Genomic DNA, 16,612 nt, shown 5'->3' with positions numbered 1-16,612 from the left:
CCTCTCTGCTGGCCCAGAGAAACCTAAACCGCCCCAGGCTTTTGAAGGGCTTTATCTCCTCTTTCCAGGAACTGGGCTCAGTCCCTGTGCTCGCTCCGAGGTGCCACTGAGCAGCTGCTGCCCAGAGCCCAGGCGAGCCCTGGTCCCTTGTTTCCAGCTTGACCCAGTACAGGAGGGGAGTCAGGGCTGCGGACCCTGCTCCCTCCTGCTCCCCGGCCTCCGTCTCACAATTAGAAAACCCGGGCGGGGAGCAGGGCAAAAATCACACTTCGCCAACAACGGCTCGGGGTGAGGAGCGGGGAGGCGGGAGGGGAAGCAGGAATTCCTACTTTCGCCGTAAATTGTATGCAAATGGGTTCCTTTCCTGGCCTAGAGCCAGGAGTGAGTGAGTCTTTCCTGAGCTAACCCTGTTCCGCTGGGAGGGCTGTTCCTTTAATTCGCCAACTGAAAAAGTGGGAAAGGATGTCTGGAGGCGAGGCGTCCCATTACAGAGGAAGGAGCTCGCTATATAAGCCAGCCAAAGTTGGCTGCACCGGCCACAGCCTGCCTACTGTCACCCGCCTCTCCCGCGCGCAGACACACGCCCCCGCCTCCTGTGGGCACAAAGGCAGCGCGGCTGGGGGGGCTCTAGGGGCCGCGCACCTGGGAACCGCCGCCGCTGCCCGCTCCAGGTACTTACTTCTTCCAAGGATCTAGGTCTCTCTCCCATCGGAAAGGTAAGTCTGTTTCTCCTTCATCATTAGAGATCCTTAGATGTACGGATTGCATTCCTGGTACCACATAAGTTGTGGTTTTATATTATTATAAAACTTTGGGGTGTTTTTTTTTTTCACCGATGGAAAAAAATAGGAATATGTATTGGTTATGATCAGATGCACCTTGACTGTTCTGGTTTTGTAATTTTGTTTTGTAACTTTATGAATAGTCTCACTTGGAAGGAGTTTTTGTAAAATTATTACCTCTGCTGTTCTGCAGAGGAGTAAGAATTCTCTCCTAAACTGCCCCCCTACCCCTATCCTGGCTGATTCACCTGTGGAGATAGAGATAATCTTCTTTTATGTTGAGGTTAGGGAAGTAGGGTTTAAAGGCAAAGTTTGCTCACAGCCTGCCCCTGGGATGGGTTAAAGGGAGTCTGATAGAGGAGTGCAGGGAGAATACAAAAGTTTACATCTAACCAGCCCTTACATGAAGTTTACAAAGAGTTTTGTACCCATTCCCTCATTTGGTCCTCAAAATCTTCACCCTGGAGATGAGAGTTGGGGAACAGAAGAGGGAAGGTTGGTCCTGGCCAGATGAATAACTGACAGGCAGCTAGAGAGTGGTGGAGAGGGTTTTATGCAGGGTGCCTAGGGTGCTTAGAGCCAGCAGCATCCCACTTGTCTCTAGAATCACCAGCAACAACTTGCCCATGTACAGGGACCCTGCTGCCCCTGATGTACCTTGGAAAGAAAACAGGGGTTCCTCTCACCCATCAGTGTTGTAAGGAGAATAAGAGCTTAGGTTTGAAGCCAGAGGTGTTTGGCATTCTCCCCACCACCATGCATATGACCCTGAGAAAAATACATCATCGCCTTAATTCTCAGTTTTTACATCTCTAAAATGGGGACAACAGCATCTGCCATCATTTGAGGAGACAATGAGGTCTAGAAAGATCGGCAGTGACTGCTCAATACCTGGAAGTATGGATAATCATTGTGATTGCCAAAATCTGCCATCACTCTGGAAGTTAAAGGAGGCACTTCGCCAATCTTGGCTCATTTCTTGCATGTTGTTCCTCAGCCCACCCCCAGCCCCCACGTTTTATCTCGCCCAATCTGAGGGTGAGACACTAGGCTGGCAGGTCTGAGACTTGGCTGTATTTTACAAGCAGGAGGTTGTGTTGGCACAGGTTGGAGAAAAGGTAGCAGCCCGGGGCTGAATGTAATTGTCAAATTCTGATTTCAGTATGTCAGGAGGTTTTGAGTTTAGGCATCTGCAGATTCTAAAGCTGACAGCTGTGAAGTACGATGCTGTTGGAAACTCTTTGGAAAAGCTCTCTGTCTGGAGGGAGAGCAGGACAGGGAGCCCCACTTGAAGAATGAATGCCTCTTTTTCATGTTTTTTGTGGACTTTTCCCCCTATTTTTTACAGAGCTTTCCCATATGTGCTTTAGAAATGAAAACGACTACCCACCCCAGCCAGGCAAGCCCAGTTCAGGACTGAAGAAGATTTATTCAGTCCTCGATAAGCCAGTGAAGAGTTTCTGGCATTGTGTGTTTACAAGCCATTTGCAGGAGATAGAAATTAGTGTGTTCTGGCCTTTTGCATTTCAGGAAGGTGATCGCTTTGCGGGGAAGTGACAGTTGCACAATATGAATATTCTCTGGTTTGCTCAAACAGGGAATGGATTGAAAAGGATGTCACCAAGCTCTACAGTCATTAAATATTTTTTTCTCTATGCTTTGTTTTAAAAATCTAGCTTCTCTATTTCATCTCCCACTCACCTTCCCCTTCCGCACTCTAAGAAGTTACTAACCTTTAGCCCTCAGCTTTGTCATTCATATAAAGGGGATGACAAACTATGTCTCACAGGGCTCTTGCAACATTCAAATGATATGATATATGGCAAACTCTTGGCATAGTACCTGCCACATGTTAAGGTTTCAATAAATGGAAACTTTCCTTAGTTTCTCTTTATCATTTTACAAGGACTTGTCCAAGATGAATGTTCTAAGATCATTATTATTAAACTTATTTTTAATGATGAAAATATTCATTACATGAATTTAGGGCAAAACCCCGGTAATGACAGGTCAGTGTGGGTCTGCTTTGGTTGAAGTGAGATCACAGGGTCTAACACTTACACCTTTGCTTTTAGCCTCTGGGACATTGCCATGGAATCTCGAATACTGCAAAACACGGTTACAAATCAGGAAACCATGCTGTGTGCATTCTGGTTGCAATTCTGCCCTTCAACAAGGATTTTTGTCCCTCTGAGTCACCATCTATAACAGAAGAGCAAGTCCACAGATAGTGCAATAGGCAGGAATATGTATGAGAAATTTAAAAGGTTTAACAAAAGCTATTTTAAATCATTCTAATGACAATGATAGCAAAAATATATGATGAGCCTAATTTCTAAACTATAGGCCCTTTGTGGGATCATTGAACTAAAAATCCACAGCATGTCTCTGAGGTATAGACTGTACCTGTTCGACAAAGAGGTGGTGTCAAGAACAGAAAGACTGAATAACTTTTCCAAGGTCCTAGAACTCAGAGTGATAGAGCCAGGTTTCACACCCGGGTCCCCGTGATCACCAAGTCAGAGGCACATTCTGTCGTGTTCCTTCTGAATGCTTCTCTGCTTCTTGCCTGCCTTTAGAAGGAAAACACTTCCTTTCTGACTAAATATGCCCCTCCAGGCAGACTGTGGCCACCCATAAATACAGCAGTAGCCTGATCATATAACCAGAATGGAATTTGGAAAGAGAATTCAAGCTGACAGAATGAAAAACATATCCCCCTCAATCCTACCCTTTCTAGTACTTACAATGAATTAAAAGCACCTATTCTCTCTTCTCTCTCTAGATTTCTATAGACATCTAGTTGTGCTTTCTTAAAAGAAAAAATATCCACCGGACTAAAGTGCAAGCCCCTTCATACTGAAGCCACTTCAGTTTAAAATGTAAAAAATAGGTTGCAAACATTTAGTTAGCTCAAAATATACAGTCCCTTTGTGATGATCAAACACACAAACACAAAGTTAATAGTGAGGGCTATGTGTCACATATGTAATAGGAGGGTTTGCCAATGGTTTCTCATCTAATTCTCACTCCAACACTACAAATTATGAATTAGTAGCTCAATTTTATGGATAAAGAAATCGATACTCAAGGAAGTTAGGTGACTCATCTGAGGTCTTTCCGTAATTGAGGGGCAGAGTTGGCTCTGAGCCAAGCTTTCTAACTAATACCCTACTGTTCTTTGTGCTGTGCTACATTGCCTTCTGAAATCGGGCTGTGCTGACCAACTTTAGAACCTTAAATGGTGTCCGTCAGGGAATGATCAAGATGGTGGAGAAGCCCCCAGCTGGCATTGGTGCCTATTGATTTCACAGAATAGCCCTCCATGTATCATTTTTCATGGTTCTCAACAAAGGTCAGCTCTCAGTGGTGCAACTCTCTGCCTGGAAACAGAAAAGTTCAAATTTCAGCCCTGGAAGAGGGAAGAATGAAACTAGAGGTAGCAGTCAGGTCACTCCTGCTGATTTTCATCTCGGAAAAGTAGGCACACAGGTGAGCCAAACATCTAGTTTAAAAGGGCTGATTGGTAGGTAAAGTGAAATCAGCCTTGGGACAGTGAATCCCAGGACAATTTGGAAATGGTTGTAGGCTCCAAGCCACAAATTCAGCAGAAGCCTCAGGAAGATTATGATTCACACACCCCTCACTCTGAGAATATTGTAGGGAATCCCCTTGAATCTTATCCTGGACCAGTTTGAACACCTTCAACATGTGGGAAACATTAGATGAAGGCTCCCTTCCAAGGAGGAAAACCCCTTCAAAGTGTGAAAAACCAGCCTCCTACAAACCCCAGGCCATAATTCTATTCAATGTAAAAGACAGAGATGGTGGACTTACCTACCTTCAGGGGCCATACATACTTCTCTGTAAAGGAGAAAACTCTGCATACCAACCTGATTCTAACCCTGGTGACCACGTTTTTCCATTATCCCCTAAAGCCTAGAACTTTCCTTCCACCTTGTCACATTTCCAGCTTTGCCTCCACTTCAGAAACAACTCTATCACTATCATTACTCTCTTTGACCCCTCATTGTGAAATAAAAGTAAAATGCCCATGTTAAAAGCAGATTGTGAATAGAAAATCCCTTCCATGTGTATTTTTAGTCTACTTGTGAATGGAGATTTTAAAAATATATACTTCATGCCAAGATGTCTCAGAATTTTGAAATTTCCTGCAGTTCACAGGTCCTTCATGATATACCCATGGTAGCTCAGATAGTTTTGTTTGGTGCTTTCACCCTCCCCAAATACCATACACCAAGAGCAAGAGATATATCTTGACTTTGGAACATAGATAGTTTTGCTTCAGAATTAGCCATTGTTCACCTCTTACCCTAAAGGAGGTGAGCTGGCTGTTGCTAATTTTGACAAGAATGTGTCTGAAATGTTTTCCTAGGAGGATCCTAGGAGATAATCATAATAGCTGATATTTACTGAGGACTCTACAGACATCATGCCGTTTAGTCAACCATAGCCACTAGTAAGTCTCATCACCCCACCCCATTCAAATATGCACAACGTGAGGCTGAAAACACTTAAATAGCTTACTCAATACCATGCAGAAAAAGCTTGGTAGAGTCAAAATGCAAACCTGGTTCCCAGTCCTGAGAAGGTGGTTATAACCATTTGGGTGGGGAAGTCATGATCAGCACCCTATTTCCATTCATCTTCTGACAAGAGAGAGGGCTAAACACAGCAAAGCTAAGAAAAACTCAAAAGCAGCAGAGCACAGTGGCTCACACCTGTAATCCCAGAACTTTGGGAAGCCAAGATGGGTAAATCATGAGGTCAGGAGTTTAAGACTAGCCTGGCCAAGATGGTGAGACTTTGTCTCTACTAAAAATACAAAAATTATCCAGATGTGATGGCATGCACCTGTAATCTCAGATAGGAGACTGAGGCAGAAAATTGCTTGAACCCAGGAGGCGGAAGTTGTAGTGAGCCGAGATGGCAGCACTGCACTCCAGCCTGGGCAACAGAGTGAGACTCCATCTCAAAAAAAAAAAAAAAAAAAAAAAAGGAAGACACAAAAGCTTGTCTGTTGGGCCCTGGTGTTCTCTTTGACAGACTGGCTAATTTTGCTCTCTCCAGCTTGCTCCTTCAGGCTTCACCTCTTGAAGAAATTGTAATTAAATAATTAGCATGTGGCTGGGCACGGTGGCTCAGGCCTGTAATCCCAGCACTTTGGGAAGCCGAGGCGGGTGGATCACAAGGTCAAGAGATCGAGACCATTCTGGTCAACAAGGTGAAACCCCGTCTCTACTAAAAATACAATAAATTAGCTGGGCATTGTGATGTGTGCCTGTAATCCCAGCTACTCAGGAGGCCGAGGCAGGAGAATTGCCTGAACCCAGGAGGCGGAGGTTGCGGTGAGCTGAGATCACGCCATTGCACTCCAGCCTGGGTAACAAGAGCGAAACTCCGTCTCAAAATAATAATAATAATAATAATTAGCATGTGACCCATAGAGTAACATGTTTTCTCTACTAGACTTTAAGCTGCATGAGGGCAAAGCCCAATTCATATCACATCCCTGTGACCAGCCTGAGACCTGAAGCATAAACACACATAAGCAAGTGCTGCCCAAGGGAAGCCATGAGTGCCCTGCAGACTATCTGGAATCCCCCTGCTCCAGGTCCCCACTGAGCTCTGCACGTCTCCCACTGTGTATGTCATAATTTTCCCCATGATTGCCCTCCTTGCCCCACTAGACTGTACACCATTGAGATCAAGAACATTAGGAAGGCAGGAGCTTTGTCTGCTGGAGTTCATTTCCCCCCAAAACAGGCCCACCATGGGCAGATGCATCATTAGTACCATCCCAGAGGAGATGGCCTGGGTTTGGGGATGGGCTTGTGAAAGTAGATGCAGAGATATTACAGAGGAATGCTTTAACTTCTATTAAAAGGGCTAATAGGCAGCCTCTAAGCCGGAATCTTGCAGACTGGATTTTAAAAAGAACCTCACAGGAGATTTGGGGGCTGCTGTGGAGAGACAGGAAGGCCAAGCAGGGGATTCCCATCAACCTTATTTCAAAGAAAGCCCCCTCCACTTATCTGTTCTGTGCACTGAGCTTCCTCATGAAATTTCATTTGACAAAAGGGTTCTGTGGGGAAAAAACAGAATATTTTTGTAAATTGCTGGCCTGGTTTAGCATAACTCATTTTAAAGTGGGTGAAACTGAGACATAGAGAAGGGAAAGATCTTCCTAAGATCTCCTGCCAGTTGGCAACTAGGGTCAGGGTGGAATCCTAGGTCTTCTGACTCTTGCTCTCAGAAGCCAGGGACAATATAAAAAGTTTCAGAATTAAGACATTCTTTAAGAAAAGAAAAATGAACAAAGTCTTATTCTCTCAACAGCCTTAGCTCACGTGGACTGAGCCAAGGATGACTGGTGTCTCTGTATTCATTATCTATTACTGCATAACAAATTACTTTAAATCAATACATTTATTATCTCATGGTATCTAGAGGTCTAAGCACAGCTCAGCTGGATTTTCTGCTTCATGGTCTCTCATGAGGTTATTATCTGTGTTGGACAGGGTTGATGTCTCATCTAAAGGCTGAACTGGGGAATGATTAGCTTCCAAGCTCACTGATGTGGTTGTTGGCTGGACTCACTTCCTTGAGAGCTATTGAACTGAGGGCCTCAGCTCTTTGCTGGCTGTTGGTCCAAGGCCACCCTCAGTTCCTTGCCACAGTGGCTTCTCCCAAAAGGCCATTTACATTAGCAAAGCCAATGAGAAAGACAGTCTGCAAGTAAGAGGCACATCACAATCCTATGTAATCTAATCATGGAAGTTACATTCCGTCACCTTAGACATATGCTGTTTGTTAGAAGAAAGTCACTGGGCCATCCCACACTCAAGAGGAGATAATCAGACATGTATGGGAATGCCAGGAGGCAATGTCAATGGGGCCACCTTAGAGTCTGCCTGCCAGAGACTGGTAACCTCTTATCAATGACATGTTCACTCAACCCATCTGTACTTCCACTGATGAGTAATAAAAAAATTGTGGCAGCCACTAAAGTGAACTAGTTTTTATCTAACATCCTCCCGTGTATGTAGTATAGCCAGGTGTTTTGCATTAGTTGTTTTCACGCATTGGGTAGCCATAATTTCTCCTGAATTTCACCCCAGGGAAGGGCCTTTCAAGGCAATAATTCCAAATGTATTTTATTCCAAAGCAAGATAGTCAATGTGACCAAAACTAAAATTCATCCTTTGACACCCCGCCTCCCACCTCAATCGATTCCTCTCAGCAGATATAATGAACAGTAAAATCTTGGATTCTTTTTTTCTTATTGTCCCCACACATAAGTGTTGTAGTCTCTACTGTCTTGACAAGTAAATCTGTTCACTACCTCTCCACTTTCTCCATCATCACCCCCTGCCCCGCCTCCATTATCCTCTTAGTTCAGGACTTAGTGTTTCACAAATGGGCCACTGTAACAGCTTTCCTTCCCACTGGCCCCCAGAAACCCAGCCTTCCCTTTCTTCAACCTGAGTTGTAGAGACTAACATTCCTAGGCCTCAAGATTTCCAAGTGCTTCTCTTCTGCCTGCAAAAAAATTCAGATAGTCTGACATTTGGGATTCTCTCTGATCTTGCTTCTGGTCTCTAAACAGATCCTGTACTTCAGCTGTAATTCATATTCTCCATATCAACCCTTTTATTCTTATGTCCTTGTAAAGGCCATTTCCTCTTGCCTAGAATGTCCTTTCCTAGGTTTTTCACCTATTCATATTTTTCTTTCAAAATTCAGTTCAGGTACCACTTCCTCCAGGTAAATTAGATGCCCCTCTACTGTCATCTCATTCTACGTGTGTGTGTGTGTGTGTGTGTGTGTGTGTGTGTGTGTGTGTGTGTGTTTTAATCTATCATCCCTCTTATCATCCTGAAATTGTCTGCCTTTCTTGACAATGTGATTCTTAAGAGAAAACATTGTATCTGACTGAATAAAGTTAATCTTTAGCAACTAATAGAGTCTTTGCTGCATCCCAGATTTGGACATCCCCTTCTTAGCAGTTTGTTCAGAAACCCAGAGCTTGAAGTTGTTTTCACGCTTTACCCACTGGCTTGCAAGTGTGCAGTGTGATGACACAACATATGACAGGAAGAAACCAGCCCAGCCCCAGGACAGGAAACTGTCTCAGGACACAGGCTTCAAGGAATGTCTTTGCTTTCAGAGGTGGCCTTCAGGATAAAAACACAAATTGCTTTGGATTTAGAAAAACCAGTACCAAGGACAGAGGATTCCTGTCTGGGGACTTGAAGCTGAGTCACAAGAGGTAGCTGAAAATCTGGAAGTTATAACAAAGATTAGTCAACAGCTAGTAAGAAGAAAGAATAGGCTCAAGGGAGGGATGGAGACAAAGAGCTCTCTATTTTAGCACATGGAGAAACTCACAGTCCATGAGAAGACATGAATAATGGTTACGAGTGTGACTCTGGCATCAGAATCCTCTGGGTTCAAGAGATATTTGCTTGCTATGTGATCTTAGCCAAGTTCCTTAGCTTCTCTAAGCTAATATTTCTTATCTATATTAAAAGCAAAATAATAGCACCTTTAAAAGTTTATTGTGACGATTATATGATGTAGCTCACAAGCATTGCTTAGCACAGAAACTGGCATTCAATATAAATGCTTTGTTGTGGTCATTGATTTGTTACCTGTTGATCAAATAATTCTTGATGATAAGATTCCACTAGAGAAGCAGTTCCCAAAAATGTGTCTTGTGGAAAAGCATTCTCATAGTAATCACCTAAAAGAGGGTGTTTTGGCCAAATGAGTTTGGGGAACACTTGATACTCTTCCATTCTTGGAAATGCACAGCTCATGTGTCCATTCAATACATAGTTATAAGGGCTTGTGATACAATACAAAACAAGTCAGGTGAGATCCTTTTATTCATGGAGTTTACATTTTGATGGGGTATCTTAGTCCATACAAGCTGCTACAACAAAATACCATAAACTGAGTGACTTAGAAACAATGGAAATTACTTTCTCATGGTTCTGGAAGCTGGTAAGTCCAAGATCAAGATAGCACCTTCTATGTCCTCACATGGTGGAAGACATAATGCAGCTCTCTGGGGTGTCTTTTATAAGGGCACAAATATATTTATGAAGGCTCTGCCATCATGATCTAAGTACCTCCCCAAAACCCTGCCAACTAATATGATCACACTGGTGGTTATGTTCCAATGTGTGGATTTTGAGGGAACACAAACGTTCAGACCATAGCAGGGGGAAGGCAGAAAATAAAAAAGGAATCACATAAACTTATAGTACAATTTCAGGTAGTGATATTTGCTAAGCAGAAATATAAAACAAGCTAAGGGGATAAACAATGACTGGTGGTAAGAGGGGTGCTCTTTTAGGTGGGGTGAGATGTGAATGTGCCATTGTGCAGACATCAGAATAAAACGAGAGAAGAAACTCTGTAGGCAATGGCTAGGAGTTTGAATTTTATTCTGAGTGTGGTTAGAAGCCAATGGAAGGCTTGGGGAAGTAGAGTGCATCATCTGAGAAATCTTGCAGTCATTAATCTATGCAACTTTCGTTAGCCCAGTATCTCCAAACACACCTGACCATAGATAGTCTTTTCTACAGGACATCTACCTAAAAACATCTTGCAATGTACTCTTGGAAATTCTTCACTTTTGTACAAGGCTTTGTAGATTTTTAAAGGGACTGCAAATTTGCTTTTGTTCACCTAGATCTGCAGTAAAAATCCAAATAACCCGCCTAGGACAAAATAGGCATGCCCAGGTAGGAAAACCTAGCTCTAGAGGTAGAGACAAACAGGATGTCATCCTAATTAGCAGCTCTTTTTGGCAAAGACAATCAATGAGCACAGCCAGGCCTCAGTAGATTCTGGAAGCCCACTTGAGGCCAAAGGAAACTCGCCAGCATCTACCTGAGGCAAATAAGTGTTTGCAAACAGTATACCTTGGCTTAAGTATTCTCCAAAGAGGAAGTGTATAAAATTTGAGATCCAGCCAGAGGTTCTGGAAGAAAGACAGAGGTCAGATATTTTGGTGCTTACATGTGCACAGCCACCAAAGAGCTGCTTAAAGTCTAGGAAATGGGAGGCGAAGGTATCCACTTGAATGCTGATCTCTTTCTTTATGAAGCAGTAAAAATTTAAATTTTTACCTTAACTGAATAAAATTCCTTGAGGAGCCAGCCCAGTGTAGCTCAACGTAGTTGAAAGCACACATTTTAGAGCCACAAATAAATCAGGATTTAAAAGCTGGCTCTGCCTCTTATACCAGTCATGGAACCTCCCTGAGTCTCAAATTAATTTTCAAATAAGCATAATAGTACCTAACTCACCAGGTTGTTATAACAAATGACATGATAAATGATAGCATGTATAAAAAGCATTTAGTGTAAGATTTGGCATGAAACATGTATAATAGGCACTCAACAAAATGTTAGTTTCCTTACTATTCAATCTGTATTTGGTTTTATAGTAGACGCTGTCATTTATTGAATAACTGCTATATTCCAGCAAAGGTTAGCAAACCGTAAGGTGGCAGCCTATTTTGATAAATAGTTTCACTGGAACACAGCCATGCTCATCTGTTTGTGTATTATCTCTAGCTGCTGTCTCTACAAGAGCAAAGTTGAATAGTTGTGACTGAAGTTATCTGACCGCCAAACTCAATACATTTCCTATCTGGTCATTTAAGAAAATGTTTACTAATCTTTTCCAGTCAACCTATTGCATTTTTATACTTATTTTCCAGTCACCTTAACCTAACAAGGTGGATATTATCATACTTATGCGTATAAAGAGATTGAAGCAGAATAAAAAAGTATATCTAATAAGTCTCCCCTCCAAAAACATAATGCTAAATTCTATACCTAAAAGAAGTTCAGAAGAATGATACAAAGTTATTCATGTATATGATTCATCTTCATTTGCCTCCGCCTTCCTCTGACTTGTATTTCTTTCTGGCTAAATTTCTTAAAAATTTCCTGCCATATGCTGAATTAAATGATCCTATTTAGAAGAAATTTTCCCTCCTTTCCTTTCTTATACAAATAAGTTGTTTGTTCATACAAGTCCATGCTTTCAAAACTGAAAGTGGTAATTTCCAGCCCCTCTGAAATGCCTTCCTGCCTTGATTGATTTCTTGGAAACCACACTTATTTTAGACAGTACATAGTCTGAAGTCCAGTTTTCCAGAAATGATAGACTTCTAGCTCCCCCGTCTGCTACTTCTCACTGTATCTTCTTCTCACTTATTAACCTTCTCTCCAGGCCAGACTCAAGAAGAACAGGTTGTTCCCCAGGGACTTGAAAGATTTGCCTGAGACACAGATGCTATAGTCCATTTGGCCTTATGCCTTCCCCTCAAGTTCACGACTGTAAATAAAAGTTATGTGCGCCCCAGTTCCCTAACACCATCCCACCTTGCTCCATTTTGGAAATTCAACAACTCTATTTATATTAATGATATTGGGTTTCTCTCTGATAGTGATTATATAAATACTAATTCTTTAAATTGAACAATGAATTTTGCTTCAGAGGTAACTTGATATAGCAGAAAGAGCATAGAGCTTGGAATTATGAGACTGTTCTTAATTCTGATTCAAATAATTACTGTCTGGGCCACTTACTTAACCTTCTTAAGCCTTCAGTTCTCTTACAAGTAAAATACAAACAATGACCCCTAATTCCTACATTTGGTAACCTGATTTGTGCAGTGCCAAATGCTCACTCTCCCTTTAAATTTACTTTCCTCACTCTCCCTTTAAATTTCTCAAGATCCTTTAACATGGGTCTTCACGTTTTATCCCAGGCAGGTTGTAGTTAGGTATATGACTACTCCTTTATAATACAGAAAGAAATGAAAGGAGAAAGGGTCTAAGATTTGTTCTGTATCAGCCCTTCCCCCATCGTGTGCCATCAAACCTAATCCTGTGACTCACTATAAACAGAATAATCAAGATTTGGGAAATGCTGTATAAACTGTCCCCTTTTTGGAGATTCTCAATGGGCATGAACCTATTAAAGGGCCCTGGAAAACCCTGAAGTAAAGAAAGTTATGTAATTTGTTTGGCTTAAAATCATATTTGGTTTAAAATAATATATTCCAAACATGTTAAATTAGGAAATTTTTTTCCCTCACATTAGTACCTATCAACATGTTGTAGATTACACATTAGAAAATGCTGTTTAAATTCACAGCTAAGGTAAAGCCAAGTCAAGGGAATTGTACATATCTCTATTTTTCAGGTTCTTCTGCAGTTTTTCCTATCCTGTCTGTACATCATAAAGATATTTCATTGCCAGTTCACCTGATTTAAATTTCTGTTCCCCCTTTCTAGCTATGTGATCTGGGGCTGTGGGAGCCTCCATTTTCTTATCTATAAACTGTGGAAAATAAAGGCCACTACCTCGGAGGTCTTGGTTATCAATGACATAATCCACAGAAGACACAAAAAGCAGTGTCTGGCACAGCTGAAATGTTCAATTAATGTTCATTATTATTGTAACATTTAGATGGTCCCCTGTTGGGAAAGGTAAAATAGGCCATGAAAGTATGTTTGCTTTGCCTGGGGTCACACAAATTAATTATTGGAGTAGTCTTAGTTTTTCCTGAGAGTCCGGTTTCCTGCTTCCAGTCCTACAGACATATTTTTGTTTCACGAGTCATATTCTATCAAAATGTGTCTGACTTCATTGAACTTGATTTATACAGGATTTTGTAATTGTCAGTGGCTCCATCTGGCTCCCTCTGATGCAAACTCCACTCAAGCAGGATTCCATTCATTTGAATAGTAGCACATTGGATGAGAAAAGATTTCCAGAGCTGTCTAGTTTTGCTATGCCAAATATTTGGTGTATGTGTCAACACTCTCACTCCTGTACCCATGACGGATGTTGCTAATCCATCACAGCACCTTTTCCCCAAAGCCTAGTCATGGCCACAGAATCTTTCTCAAAGCAATTCCAGGTAGCTATGTCAGCTCTTTGAGTTGAAACATAATAGTGATTCCAGACTAATTGTACTTCTTAGCCAGTGCTTGAACCACCTCTACACTATTATTCTCTTGTTTTTTAATATGCCCAATGTCCTGGAGCTCCCTAATACAGGGAGACAAGAAGGAAAAGAAAAACAAGGAGAAGCTATACTAACATTGGGGTAACATTTATTAATATGTCAGGCACTTGTGGGGTTGTTGTCCCATATACTTTCTCAAACAACCCTGAAAGATTTTTTACTTGAATAAGCCACAATTAAGAAGGTATAGGAGGTTAGCCAAGGCCCCCCAACAGGTAAGTAGAATTTGATCTAAAGTCTTCCTGACTCTAAAGGCGATGCCCCTGTCTCTCCCATCACAATGCTACCTTAAAATTGTCCAGGGTCTTTCAGGACTAAATTTCTGAAAATGGGTGGCTGATAACAGTTTGACAAAGGCCACCATCTCACAGAGCCCTATTCAGAAGTCCTCTTATTTAGGATTGTGTTGCAAGTCTGTCTGTAACCAGTTCTTCCTGGATTAATCTCTTCCATTTCTTAACCTTGGCTCCTGACTTTGAAAACCCACTTTCCAATGCTTGTGAAAGAGCCAACTAGATTTCTTAAAATTCTGCATGAAGGCCAAAATAGAAGAAGCCATTGTTCCATTGGGAAATGAATTCGAATCTATTTTTGCAACAACTTTTTTCAGAATTTTACAGAAATCTATATTGTTGCCACTTGGTCAGAACTACTTTTTATTTATTTATTTATCTATTTATTTTGTCTAGGCAAGAAATAGAAGAGAGAAAGTAAGTGCTCTGCAGTTTTATTTCCAAAATTGAAACCAGACCACACCAGGGCAGTTTATGGTCTGAATGTATCAATGGATCTAGTCATATTTCATGTGAGCATTTCTTAGGTATACTAAACCACAAATATGAATCTCATTATTGTGTCTGCATGGAAATATTTTATGGATTAAGATTTGTGGATTTAATTTGGTTGGTAATGAAACCTCTGTTCAAGGAGCAGGAGGGAGGAAGTCGTGCTTCACCAATGGTTAAGCCAAACTACAGAAAGAAACGGTATTTGGAGGGTTTTGTACTTAATGTTGGCAATTCGACCTGGGTCTAAAATAAAATTCAAAATTAAGTTTAACAAAAATATTATGAAAGTAGCAATGGACCATAGATCACTAGAACCAAAGGGATCTTAGGGCTTGAAACCATTCGCAGTTGCTTATTTTACAAGAGAAACTGAGGTCTCAAGAGTGGACGTGACTTGCCCAAGGTCGCACAATGATCCTGTTAGTCAGAACTGCTTGGCAGAAGTGCATCTCAGAGCTTCTCCTCCAGATCTTCAATTTATTGCACTTCCTATTGTATGGCCTCAAAAAGGCCAAATATCTGGTAACTTAAAAATAAGTAATGAAGGTCACATTTTCAAATGATGCAGGGACACCTAGATTTAACAATACAACAAAATGACAAACACTGCAATGAAATTGGAAAGGTTACTAACTAATAACCCAGGATGCTTCCTTCACACCAAAACCAAATTTTCATGCTGAGTGTATCCTGGGCCTGGCCAAGTCCACCTTTTGCCAAAGGAGTTTACTTGGTCATAAAAAAATCTTGTCTCAAGTAGAAAGCACTGAGCTCTTCAAATCTCATGGGAAGGAGCTAGGTCTGTCTTTGTCACTTTTGTACCCTCTGCACTTAGTGTGGTGTCTGGAACATAGTAAGTACTCACCGAATAACTGAAGGAAGAAAAATGAACTAATCACAGAACTGAGGCTGTGATGAATTCCTTGATAAATCTTACTTTAGAAGAGATCACAGGATAACCAATTACATTAGGACCATCAGAAAAACAAGAATATTTGCTCATTCATTAATTCTACAATATGAGAAACTACTATGTATGAGTTCAAACCAGGAAATACATTCAGCTTCATTTTATTTAACATAAATATATTGTGCATTTACTGTGTTCTAGATAAAGTGTTTTGTATTTATTCAGAGATGACTGTCTCAGCTATATCCCTGCCCTCAGAGAGCTCACAGTCTATATACAGTCTAACTGAATGCAGAATAACTATATGCAAACTGTTTATAGTCTAATATAAATACAAGATAGAATTAGCTAATTTCCTAAGAGATAGAGTTACACATTCATAATAAAGCTATTCCAAGTCTTTTTAAAATGATAAATAATATCACATCAATTCCCCAGACAATTCAGAAGAGAGAAAGATAAATTTAGGCCAAAGTTACCTGAGAAAACTTTCAATAGTAGATGTTTTTAAGGAGCACCTTGAAGGACTAGTAGATTTGTTCACTCAGAGATGGCAAAAGGCTTCTAGCAGCCTTCAAGGCATCTGGAACCCTCTCTCAGTGATTACTGAGAAATGACAGCACCCCAAATGTATCTGTAAGCTTGCTTCATTTCCTCAGCAGCCACAGGCTGTCTGGCATCTTAATGATATAATTCTGGGGAATTGATCGTATTCTCCTTTGAGCCAGGTATTGGGAAGCTATAAAGTCAGAGGTTGGGGCTGGTCTTGACTCATAGCTCCTTTGCTTGGCCCTCCAACACAAAAGCCTGTGTAAAATCATGGTTCTGAGCCCTGACTTTGGACTCAGATGGGCTTTGGTTCAAATCCTGACTCCATGACTTAATAATGTCTGAACTTGCACAAGCCATGTAAAGACTCTATGTCTCAGTTTCTTCAGCTGCAAAATGAGGGCACACATACTATCTCATAATTGTATGAATTTGAAGTTGGAGAGTTAAAATGCTAACTAAGCACAGGCTCTGGCAAAATCAACACTTAATAAATTAT

At 41.3% G+C, this 16,612-nt stretch overlaps 1 protein-coding gene across 17 annotated transcripts in view; it reads left to right on the top strand.

The window, feature by feature from the left end:
• The first annotated feature begins 534 nt into the window (after positions 1–534).
• The window catches only part of TNC (tenascin C), a 94,464-nt gene continuing 78,386 nt past the window's right edge, over positions 535–16,612 (top strand). For all 17 annotated transcript variants that reach the window (XM_078375274.1, XM_078375262.1, XM_035255779.3 and 14 more), the window contains exon 1: positions 535–716. The gene's annotated coding sequence lies outside the window, so the exon portion shown is untranslated. The remainder of the gene's footprint in view (positions 717–16,612) is intronic.

This window comes from Callithrix jacchus, chromosome 1 (genome assembly GCF_049354715.1).
Source record: "Callithrix jacchus isolate 240 chromosome 1, calJac240_pri, whole genome shotgun sequence".
Taxonomy (NCBI): Eukaryota; Metazoa; Chordata; class Mammalia; order Primates; family Cebidae; genus Callithrix; species Callithrix jacchus.
The sequence above is the reverse complement of the archived record's forward strand: the minus strand, read 5'-3'. Positions and strand labels throughout refer to the sequence as shown.